Source organism: Dendropsophus ebraccatus, chromosome 10 (assembly GCF_027789765.1).
Source record: "Dendropsophus ebraccatus isolate aDenEbr1 chromosome 10, aDenEbr1.pat, whole genome shotgun sequence".
NCBI classification, from domain to species: Eukaryota; Metazoa; Chordata; class Amphibia; order Anura; family Hylidae; genus Dendropsophus; species Dendropsophus ebraccatus.
This window is the reverse complement of record NC_091463.1, coordinates 39,171,374-39,183,956: the sequence shown is the minus strand read 5'-3', so window position 1 is coordinate 39,183,956 and position 12,583 is coordinate 39,171,374. Positions and strand designations below refer to the sequence as shown.

Sequence of the window (12,583 nt, the reverse complement as noted above, 5' to 3'; positions counted from 1 at the left end):
TGTATATTAACTCTCTAATCCATCTGAGATCCATTCCTCCTGTGTGTTTTAATATATTTTAAAGCTAAAGTACCTGTTGCTATTTTTTATAACATTCTATTAAATCACACATTGTGTTTCTATGCTCAGCCTGTCTAAATTTTAACATTCACTTATATAGTAATTGTTTTTTTTTTTTTGCAGGTGTCCAAGACTAGCATCTGCTGCTCTGTCTTAGATCACATCATGCAAACTACAGGTCAATGAAATGTTTCCTCTACAAGGAACACGCAGATGTGTTTACACCTTGTTAGCTGAGTGAGCACTATAGGACTGTGCCAGAGATCTTACTGTAAACAGTTCACATTAACAATTAGGTCAATGGAAGGGTGGGAGAAAATGATGTACATATTTTAGGAATGGAGTAACCAATCTTCAAGATCTTGATGTCAGGTTTTTGAGAAATTAAAACGAAGGATAAATAAAAGGTTTCCTTTTACTAAGGCTATATTCACATGCCGTAAGACACCGGCTGTCCTGTGTCCTGTGTATGTCATATAGTGGCGGATAGGTTAGAGAAAGGACAGAACATTGAGGTGGGAGGAAAAGGGTCCTGTGGGGGGAGGATAAGAGCAGTGGATAGGGAGATCCATCTGTTGCAGATGAGCAGTGAGGATGATTGTAGCCACAGCACAGTAATAAATCCCATTTCTTATAATGTAGCGGTTATACTCAATGGTAATATAAAGTGTATGGTTACTTATGCCAGAAGTCTAGCCAGCAAGATGGGGGAGCTAGAGGCCTTGGTTCTGGAGGAGTCCATTGATGTGGTTGGTGTGACTGAGACATGGCTGGACTCCTCACATGACTGGGCTGTCAATATTCAGGGACTTACGTTGTTCAGAAGGGACCGGGTGGGCAGAAGGGGAGGAGGAGTATGTCTGTATGTCAGAAATGATATTAAAGTGAGTGTAAAAGATGCAATAGTGGGCGATGACTGCGATGATGTGGAAGCATTGTGGGTAGAACTACAGAAGGAGGTAAAGAGTGAAAAAATTATTCTTGGTGTAATCTATAGACCCCCCAACATTACTGAGGTAATAGATGGTCAGCTGAATAGACAATAGATTGGGGTCACGGTTCAGCTAAAACCACAAAGGGGAGGGGGAATTTCTTAACCTCCTGCAGGACAATTTTCTCGGCCAGTTTGTGGAGGAGCCAACTAGAAGTGATGCCTTGTTGGATCTGGTTATTTCTAACGCTGAGCTGGTTGGGGATGTCACTGTCCATGAACACCTGGGTAATAGTGACCACAATATAGTGACTTTTAGCTTAAAGTGTAGAAAAGAAAAACATGTTGGTAGGGCAAAAACTTTTAATTTTAAAAGGGCCAATTTTCCTGGGTTAAGGGCTGAACTTCAGGGCATAGACTGGGAGCGGCTGCTGTCACATACTGATGCAGCTAATAAATGGGAAATCTTCAAATCCACATTAAATAACTGTACTGCCAAATATATTTCTATGGGTAACAAATATAAACTGTTAAAATCAAATCCTACATGGCTAACAACCAAGGTTAGAAGGGCTATAAATGACAAAAAAGGGGCATTCAAAAAATACAAATCAGAGGGGTCAGCTGTAGCCTTTAAACATTACAAAGGAGTCAACAAAACCTGTAAAAATGTAATAAAAGTAGCAAAAGATAGCAAAAGAAACCCCAAAAAATTCTTCAAATATATTAATGCAAAAAAACCAAGGTCAGAGCATGTAGGAACCCTAAATAATGGTGATGGGGAGTTAATAACTGGGGATCAGGAGAAAGCTGAGTTACTTAATGGGTTCTTCAGTTCTGTATATACAAAAGAAGAGGATGGAGCTGTGGTGGGTGGGGCCAGTACTGAGGTGGGTGGGGCCAGTACTGTTAACACATGTAATGTACTGAACTGGTTTACTATAGATATGGTCCAAGATAAATTAAATAAACTCAATGTAACCAAAGCTCCGGGGCCTGATGGATTACACCCCAGAGTTCTTAGAGAACACAGTTCTGTAATTTCTTTACCCTTGTATGAAATATTCAGTGATTCTTTGCTGACTGGTATTGTGCCGAGGGACTGGCGTAAGGCAAATGTAATGCTGATCTTCAAAAAGGGCTCACGAACTTCCCCAGGTAACTATAGACCTGTAAGCTTAACGTCCATTGTGGGGCTTATAAGGGACTACATCCAGGAATATGTATAACCAGTGATAACCAGCATGGTTTTACTAAGGACAGAAGCTGTCAAACCAACCTAATATGTTTCTATGAAGAGGTAAGTAGAAGCCTGGATGGCGGCGCGGCTGTGGATATCGTGTACCTGGATTTTGCAAAAGCGTTTGACACAGTTCCTCATGGGCGTCTGATGGGTAAATTAAAGTCTATCAGTCTGGAAAGTTTAATGTGTAACTGGATTGAAAACTGGCTTCATAATCGTACCCAGAGAGTGGTGGTCAATGATTCCTACTCCGAATGGTCCCCGGTAATAAGTGGTGTACCCCAAGGGTCAGTACTGGCCCCCCTCCTTTTTAACTTGTTTATTAATGATATTGAGAATGGAATTAACAGCAATGTTTCTATCTTTGCAGATGACACCAAGCTTTGTAGTACAGTACAGTCTATGGAAGATGTGCAGATGTTACAGGATGACTTAGACACACTAAATGTTTGGGCATCCACTTGGCAAATGAGGTTCAATGTGGATAAATGTAAAGTTATGCACCTGGGTACTAATAACCCACATGCATCATATGTCCTAGGGGGAGTTACACTGGGAGAGTCACGGATGGAGAAGGATCTGGGTGTACTTGTAGATAATAGACTACAGAACAGCACACAATGTCAGTCAGCTGCTTCTAAGGCCAGCAGGATATTGTCATGCATTAAAACAGGCATGGACTCACGGGACAGGGATATAATATTACCGCTTTATAAAGCTTTGGTGCGGCCCCATCTGGAGTATGCTGTCCAGTTTTGGAATCCAATTTATAAAAAGGATGTTCTAGAGCTGAAGAGGGTAAAAAGACGGGCAACTAAACTAATAAGGGGAATGGAACATCTTAGTTATGAGGAGAGATTAAAAGAATTAAATTTGTTTAATCTGGAGAAGAGACGTTTAAGGGGAGATATAACCCCTTAACGACATCGGGCGTAAATTTACGCCCTGATGCCGGTAAGGAAGTTCAGAGCGGGGCCGCGCGGCGACCCCGCTCTGAACCGCGCCGGTCCCGGGTGCCGCGAGTAGCCTGGGACCGTAGGTATTAGCGGGCACGGTCCGATCGCCGTGCCCGCTAATACAGTAATCAGATGCAGCTGTCAAACATGACAGCTGCATCCGATTACCGGATTCAGCCGTTCCCTGGGGTCTAGTGGAGGAGATCGCTCCTCCGGGATGTTATCCCGGAGGAGCGATCTCCGTAACTGAAGCCGGCCGGGGACGCGTCCAAGATGGCGCCGTCCTCGGCTCGGCACTCGTTTGTTTCCGGCTGCAGCAGCTGGAAGTAAACGAGTGCCGATCTCATGGATCTCTGCAGCATATCTATGCTGCAGAGATCTCAATGAGAGATCAAAGCACTTATACTAGAAGTCCCCCAGGGGGGCTTCTAGTATAAGTGTAAAAGTAAAAAAAAAAAGTGTTGTTAATAGTAAAAAGCCCCCTCCCCTAATAAAAGTCTGAATCACCCCCCTTTTCCCAGGTTATAAATAAAAGTAAATACATAAATACATAAACAAACATGTTTGCTATCGCCGCGTGCGTAATCGCCCGAACTATTAATTAATCACATTCCTGATCTCACACGGTAAACGGCGTCAGCGCAAAAAAATCCCAAAGTGCAAAATTGCGCATTTTTGGTCGCATCAAATCCAGAAAAATTGTAATAAAAAGCGATCAAAAAGTCGTATATGCGCAATCAAGGTACCGATAGAAAGTAAACATCATGGCGCAAAAAATGACACCTCACACAGCCCCATAGACCAAAGGATAAAAGCGCTATAAGCCTGGGAATGGAGCGATTTTAAGTGACGTATATTTGTTGACAATGGTTTAAATTTTTTACAGGCCATCCGATACAATAAAAGTTATACATGTTACATATCGTTTTAATCGTAACGACTTGAGGAACATATATAACAAGTCAGTTTTACCCCAGGGCGAATGGCGTAAAAACACATTTCCCCCAAATAAACAAAATGCGTTTTTTTTTTCAATTTCCCCACACTTTGAATTTTTTTCTGGTTTCGCAGTGTACTTTATGCAAAAATTCAGCCTGACATTGCAAAGTACAATTAGTGATGCAAAAAATAAGGGCTCATGTGGGTCGCTAGGTGGAAAAATGCAACTGCTATGGCCTTTTAAGCACAAGGAGGAAAAACCGAAAACGCAAAAATCGAAATTGGCTCTGTCCTTAAAGGGTTAATTACTTTATTTAAATATATAAATGGCCCCTACAAGAAATATGGAGAAAATGTTCCAGGTAAAACCCCCTCAAAGGACAAGGGGGCACTGCCTCCGACTGGAGAAAAAAAGGTTCAACCTTCGGAGGCGACAAGCCTTCTTTACCATGAGAACTGTGAATCTGTGGAACAGTCTACCACAGGATCTGGTCACAGCAAAAACAGAAGAGGGCTTCAAAACAGGGCTAGACAAGTTCTTAGACCAAAATAATATAAATGCATATGTATGGAACCTATCACCCTTCCCTGTATCCATCCCCTCCTTGGTTGAACTTGATGGACATGTGTCTTTTTTCAACTTATTAACTATGTAACTATGTAACTTTGTAACCTAGCTGGGTCACGGAGAGGACGGTGTCAGAGAAATCATTCTGGTACTGCCGGGATTCCCTCAGCTGCAGCCCAATTTAAGTTCCATAGTAATAACAGCCATTGTTGCCGATTTTCAACAATGGACGTGAATACTACGGAACTTACGTTGTGTGAACATAGCCTAATAATAAATGTTATCTAGTCAGGAACAAATGTCAAATAAACCTTATCAATTATGTTCGCTCTTTAAGAATTAGTTTTCTGCCACTTGTTGGATTGTCCTGATGTTGTTCATTGTAAAAAGGGGTTTCCTCATCAGGTCAACCCCTTTGGACATCTTTACTGGGAGAACCAGTCAGCAACAATCAGAAAATTTGACTTTGGCAGACTCAGTAGTACTTATGGGCACCCAATTGGTTAACACAATGGCAGGAGTAGGACCTTTGACTGTCTTAAAATGGGGAGGGGGTGCACTAGTGAGAAGAGTGTGTAGTATGCCTGGTAGATGGTAAATGGGATAACAGTAGTGTTAGACATGCAACGATGTAGCCAGACACAGGTTTAATACAATGAACAGTTCTTTATTGAGACAAAGTTGCCTGTAGAAAATCTTTACAGGCTTTTTTAAGAACAGTTTTTTGTTCTGGGTACATCAATGTGAAAAGGCAGGGGTGGATTACCTTAACTATAGGCCCTGGGCTGTTCACCAAGCCTGGGCCCCCACCCCACTGTAACTATGGCAGCATTAACATGGTGTTCATAGCACAGGATAGATAATATCTGTGATGCTCTCATTTGTGCAAAATTGTAGTAAAAAAAAGCAACATTTATTTGCAAATCATGGCAGAGACAGTACACCCCTGAAAGTATAAGTCTTTTTGGGTGGCCATGGGCTCCTAGGAGCTCAGGGCCCCAGGCTACCGCCCGAAACTGACCTATTATAATCCGCTACTGTGAAGAGGTACCTCTTTGCATGTGAGAGGGTACCCCTTTGTGGCAATAAGACAAGTTTCTCCTGTAGCCTTACGTAGTTGCATACAGTAGTTACATAGTATGATTGAAAAGTTCAAGTTCAACCAAGTAGGGGATGGGTGAAGGGACAGGGGATGGATGATGGATAGATTCTATACACATGAATTAGCCTTGGTACAGATGTAAAGTTAATCACAGTCTCCACTAAGGGGATCTTCTCCAGTTTATTCCCGTGTGTAGAATGGTGTAGTAAAAATGTAGTACTCACAGATCCCCTAATGCCTAACCTTGTTATTTTGTGCTGCTAGTTTGTGACATGTTATAGTATTTGGTTGGCACTGTCAGGAGGCAGGGTCCTTTTACACACACAGATAAATCACTTAATTGCTCGTTTTGTGAATGACAATTGATTTTTTTTAACTTTTAAATGATAGGCATTTACAAAAGAAAATTGGTATGAAAAGTTGTTAATGTGATCATAATTGCGTTTGTATCTATATACTGTTAGCGATGAATGTTTACACTGAAAGACTTGTGAACAATCAACAATGATTTTGAGGTCAGCTCAAAAGATGCATCAATGACATTTTCTTCTTCGTAGTTTGTTGTTGTGTTTTGCACCAGAAGATTATCGCTTGAATCTGAATGATTTAACGATTTTTTACACGATAATCGCCCATGTAAAAGGCCCTTAATGGACTCTGCACAGTAATATTTGTAGTATTATATATTTGTTGTTAAGGCCCCAGCCACAACAAGGATTGACTGATAAGGCTTGAGTAGAGTTTTAGAAGCCCTGATCTAGACCAACCACATTTCTCCATCATTCTGTTTAGTATATTAGATAAATTTGATAGTAGATAATCATAGTTGTAACTTTAACCTCTTTGTGTTGCAGCGATTTCCCAAGCACAGCTGCTGTGTTACAAGATCAGCCGCTGGGGGACAGTTGTGATTTATATTCGCCCCTGTGGAAATGGCCATTCACCAACACTAAGGGGGACATGTATCAACACAAGGTGTACTATTTTGCGGAAAGGGGCGATTTGCGAATATTTTATTCGCAAATGGCCGTTTTGCAAATAAAATATTTGCAAATCGCCACTTTCCGCCAGGTACGCCGGGGGGCGCAGACTCAGAGTCCGCGCGATTTATCATTTTTTAAACTAAAAGATACGCCGAAAACCTACTCCACCTTTCAGGTGGCGTAGGTTTTCAGCTGTGCACACCGACGCGCACAGGATTTATGTAGAGGCAGTCCGCCTCTACATAAATCTCCGCAGTGCCGGAGATGCGGGGACATTTATAAGTCCGGCGTAAAAAACGTTGGACTTAATAAATGTCCCCCTAAGAGTACATTGATAAATCTATTTTATTGAGTTGTTATGGTTAAAATGTTGCCAAAAGTGTAAGTTACTGTGTAGATTAATATGTTTATGTTACTAATTGTGTATGCTAATATGTTCATCTTATAGGCATATTATGTAGATGTTATGTAGACTAACTGCGGCAGGACCCGGGGGTACACATTATGTCTCTAGTAGTGACTCTCTTACACTGTCTTCAGGCAATACCTAGCACAGAGTACATAAATATTAGCAGGTTTTTGAATGTAACCGTAATATGAATTAACTGTGGGTTTGGCTGATGTTCCACTATTACCAGTGATAACATATAGTAATGTATGTGTTCTCTGGCTGTCACATCTAAGGGAGAGGATGAACATGTAATCAGTCTCACTGCGAATCATGACATTTGTTCACTCTATGATGCAAATGTTTACTACCATTTGGATAGCAGGGAATTGTAATCTATTTAATTCTGATGATTATGTGAAGATATATGCATGCAGATGTAGGCATAAGTAGCATGTGTGATTTCTGCACATACTTTTATTTAAAAGAAGAGTCATGAATTTTTATGTTTTTAATAAAAAGGTTAAAAAAACTTCATGAAGGCTCCTATGATTTTAAAGAGAAACCTAACTGATCTCACGGAGACCAGCCAAAGATAACACTGCTGGCTACTGGTTAAAGTGGAAATATGAATATGCAAAAAAGAGCCTGTGGAGCCACATTTAAGAGTCTTGAAACACAGGACTAGCCAGATATCCCTCCGGGAAGGACCCAGCCAAGGAGTGGCTCCTGTAGGGAAATCACCAAAACCACCACATTAAGTGGCCCTATAAGTCAATGTAATGACAAGGGGAAAACCAAGGCCAGGTATCAATACACATACAGCTGTTTCAGGGGTTTGCCCCTCATCAGTGTGGAGCAGGATTTTGGCTAAATGGAAGCAATGCCTAGTAGAGCCATAAGAGAAACAGATCACTGATCTCAGGGAAACCAGCCAAAGATAAAGCTGCCGACTACTGGTTAAAGCGCTCCACACTGATGAGGGGCAATATGGATACCTGGCCTCGGTTTTTCCCTTGTCATTAGATTGACTTATAGGGCCACTTAATATGGTGGCTTAATATGGTGGTTTTGGTGGTTTCCCTACAGGAGCCACCCCTTGGCTGGGTCCTTCCTGGAGGGATATCTGGCTAGTCCTGTGTTTTGAGACTCTTAAATGAGGCTTCACAGGCTCTTTTTTTGCATATTCATGTTTCCCAGGGAGCAATGCACCTAGGATCTCACTGCATTGAGCTCTATAACCAGCAGCCGGCAGTGTTATCTTTGGCTGGTGTCCCTGTTATCTGTTTCTCTTATGGCTCTACTAGGCATTGCTCCCACCCAGTCAGAATCCTGCTGCACACTGAGGGGCAACACCCCGAAAGAAGCTGTCTGTGGATGAATACCTGGCCTTGGTTTTTCCCTTGTCATTACATTGACTTATTGGGCCACATAATATGGTGGTTTTGGTGGTTTCCCTACAGGAGTCCCCCCCTTGGCTGGGTGCCCTTTAGGATGAATATCTGGCTAATCTGGTGTTATGAGACTCCTCAGGCTCTTTTTTTTTTTTGCATATTCATGATTTTAAAGAGATATTGTCAGCGATCCAAACTGCGGAAACACTATTAGATAGCTATTAGAGCATGGAAACACATGGTACATTTCCACACCATAGAAAAATTCCTCATCACAAAGTCTCCAGTGGGATGTGTTGTTTAGCCTTTTCCAAGCTTCTGAAATGCTGCAAGCTGGAATACCTCCTCACTTAAACCAGAATGACCGAGATCAGGGCTCTGTGGGCCCATAACATCACTTCCAGGAGGCTGAGGATAGTACCCAACATTATGTGCTTAAGGAGTACTTATACTACTCACTTTTGGGCAAAGATTCAATTTGAAATGTTCCTGTAGGATGCCCTGTTTTCTAGCTTTCATGACTTCTCATTAACACCATCTACATCACCCAACACGTACTTCAATAACCCCTTCATCCCTAAGGTTACCATTTTGGCTCAAAAACATCTTCTGGGCATAAAAAATGTTCACTAAAACCTGTTCAGTATAACTGGTGGCATAATTGATAAGTTGACAAGGACGGCTGTTTGTACATTATTCTAGTTTGGGTTTACTAATTGGACTTTGGATGTATTTAATTGAAAAGTCCATTGAATTTAATAGTAAAAATGGTGAAAGGATGGTGAAAAAAGAAAAACTGTGTGTGAACAACAATAATATAACATCTGCTGTTTGAAAATAATTGACACAATCATTATTTTGACATCCACGCAGACAACGTCCGTTATTTCTTACACTGTGTGCATTGGACGTCCGTCATTCCATTGATTTCGCTGCACTGCACTGAAGTCAATTAAATTGAGGCAATAACAGACATCTTTTTAAATTGAAAAAGCGGATGCCTTTTCTCTTTTTTTGACATTGTGTGAACATAGCCTGTGGCATCTGATAGAACATGGGATTCATAAGGTACATTAGGCCCCCTCAGAAGTCATCTGCATTGTGAAAGTCTTGGAAAAAATGCATATCATATTCTTCCAGAACAACTAGACATCTGGAATGTTGTTACATGAGGTTGCCCTGGAAAAGCATAATAATCTTGCATTTGAAGTTCATGTGTATAGTTTTTTTTTTATTAGCTGGTTGGGTGTTATTTCACAGTGAAATTAAAAGGGTGTGCTATTTGTATATGAGCTTTAGATGTTATCAGTATTGTAATACTCACTGCAAGTCTGTATTGGCCCTTCTCATATGTTTTTCTGTTTCTATTAGAGATCATTGGCTGCGTGTGCATGCTTTCCTAATGTTGTGGTTGACCTCTTATCTATGATCGGTGTGAAATAAAATCAGAACATTTGCAAACATTATCATCAATTGGTAACATTTTATTTCTTTACTGGGTTAAACAAGGAGCAGAAAGTGTCTGCCCAAAGTACAACAGAACAGAAAGCATTACAGGTACAGATAAGGACTATTGAAACACAGACAGTATTAATATTATATTCTTTTTTTTTTTAATACAACTCAATTATAGCATCGTTTTAAACCATCTCAAAATAAAAAGAGGATCTAGTGCAAAAAGGTTCTATAACATTAAGCACAGTGTATAAAACGACATAAGAAGGAGGTTCTCACAAAGAGGAGATGTCAGCCTCGTCCTTATGACAGAGTTTGAAATGATATTGAAACAAGAGTGAGAGAGGGAAATACAGGTCAAGACCGACAGAGAGAAGAGGGGCAAAAAGTAGAAAGACCACATTAACCGCTTCACAGCTGAATGGGCCTCCTCACTGCATTGTTCTGTTATGCATTTTAAGCCTCTCTCCAGCAGAGAAATGGTTAAAAAGTTTAGTTCCACATTGTATTATCATTATTTTTTTTTTTTTAACTAATATGCTTTCTAAACTTCTCACTTTGTGAAAAGATTTCCCCCTAGTCCGACTTTACTGGACACCTAAAATCCTCACAACATCTTGAGAAGGGTTCAGGCACAAAACAGCCTTAAAGACAGCGCTGGCGATGTGCATTATACCATGCCTGGATCTACTGAACCACCCTTCCTTCCACAGTAACCCCTTATCCTTGAGAGACTGAATTATTCAGGGTAAAATTGGCAATAGACACAGCAGAACTGGCAGACAAACAATAGCTTGGCCGGCTATTATCTGTCCAGATTTCCCCATAAACATTCATATTTGGCTAAAGTGAGCTTCCATATTATTTTATTAGTGTTGGATGAGATAAGTGGCTGCCAGAGGCTTCTTAACACGCTTATCTCCAGGGGAAGAAAAGCATCAGACAAGGGAAAGTCCATCCTGTCGAATCCGTGTCTTCCCTGACTTTATGGAAACTTTTGGGAGCTCTATTGCCAGATTTCCCTGAACGGAGTCATTTTGCTTTACAGATTAATTTTAATTGACATATTTGGCACCAAGAAGTAATTTCTTTTCCCTTATATGAAAATATTTTGGCAAGAGATTTTGTTTTCGCCTTTCTCTGGATCAACACAGTGTAAACATGAAAGGCCAAAACTGATAGATGTATGGCATGTGTTTTCTCAATCGTGTAAAAAATGCACACATCCTACAAACAGAAAATGTTTAACCTTTTCACTACCAGCGGTGCACAATAGAGAAGTGTATTGTATGGGTCTGGTAGTGAAAAAAAAGTTAAATTATAGTAGCATATCTCAGGTTTCAGATTGATAAATCAAGATTCTATGGCACATGCAGGAAAAAAATATATTTTCCTTCCAGATACTATATTAGATATCAGAGCTTGATTCAGTATTGCTTCACTAGTCTTCTCAGGAAAAAAGGGTGTTCTCTGTGTTTACGTGAGTTTGTTGCCTAAACAGAATAGACGCTACAATTTGTTGGCTGAAGCAATAAAGCAATATACAAAAATAAGAAAATAAATAAAAGAAACAAAACTATAAATTCACTGAGGAATATGGCACTTTGTATCAAATACTTCAGTGATGAAAGATTGGTTACTTGTTCAGCCCGCAAAAGGTAAGCCCCACTATGTGCAGAGAACAGGCTCACTCTAGTTATCCTTAAAAATCTGTACCTTTAGACCTTACCCTGACACTGGCAGGGGACATGGTTACACATGTGCAAAGCCACATTTACACCAAAATGACTTTGGTTTTCTTTGTATATCCTTTGTGCACACTGGTGGCTCGAGAGGCCTATTTTTTTTTGCATACGTAAAAATATATACATTTTATGTTTACTGACAATATAAGATGCATCATTCATCCTATTATTAAATTGCTTTCATTTGTAAACTGATACTAGTGATCAGATACTTCCTAATCAATAAGGAGAGTAGATCAGGGAAATATAGCATCATGGCCCATAGTGGGCTGCAGGGAGAACTGTTCAATACACCTACCTAGTGATATTACCAAGGAGTTAGAAATTGTAATGTAAAACCAGCACAGGGTTCCAATAATGTTGCTAATGTTGTAGACGGAACAGCCAGAACCATTTATTATCACAGTTGTTATATGTTTCCTTCCCACTCAGGTCTACTGCCATGTAACATAGGCAACAGTAACATCAATATGGGTTCTTATTAACAGCAATGAATGGTACTGGATGAAGAAGTGGAGATTTGTAGTACCATGTATTAAGATACATGAAATGGTATGATTTTCTTAGATAGTCAGCTGTAAGTCTATGTTCACACATCACTTTATTTCCAAACATTTGTACAAAAGATGACCCAAAATGTCCATCTCTTTCTAGTTTTTGAGTAGGTGAGAACTTTATTAGCAGCTATTTGAGCAAAATGTGTGTGGACATGGCCTAATGCTGCCTTTCGATGACCATGTTGAAGCTTTGAGTAGGATACAGCTAGAGAAGAGTTTAGGCTAGGTTCTCACTGGTAGCTTTAGCTTTTTGTAAAATCCA

The 12,583-nt window shown here is 40.4% G+C and overlaps 1 long non-coding RNA gene across 1 annotated transcript in view; it reads left to right on the top strand.

Annotated features, from left to right (window-relative positions):
* The window catches only part of LOC138766057 (uncharacterized), a 37,409-nt gene extending 36,943 nt beyond the window's left edge, over window positions 1-466 (top strand). The window contains exon 3 of the long non-coding RNA XR_011358672.1: window positions 184-466. This is a non-coding gene — a long non-coding RNA (uncharacterized lncRNA). The remainder of the gene's footprint in view (window positions 1-183) is intronic.
* Window positions 467-12,583: the final 12,117 nt, after the last annotated feature.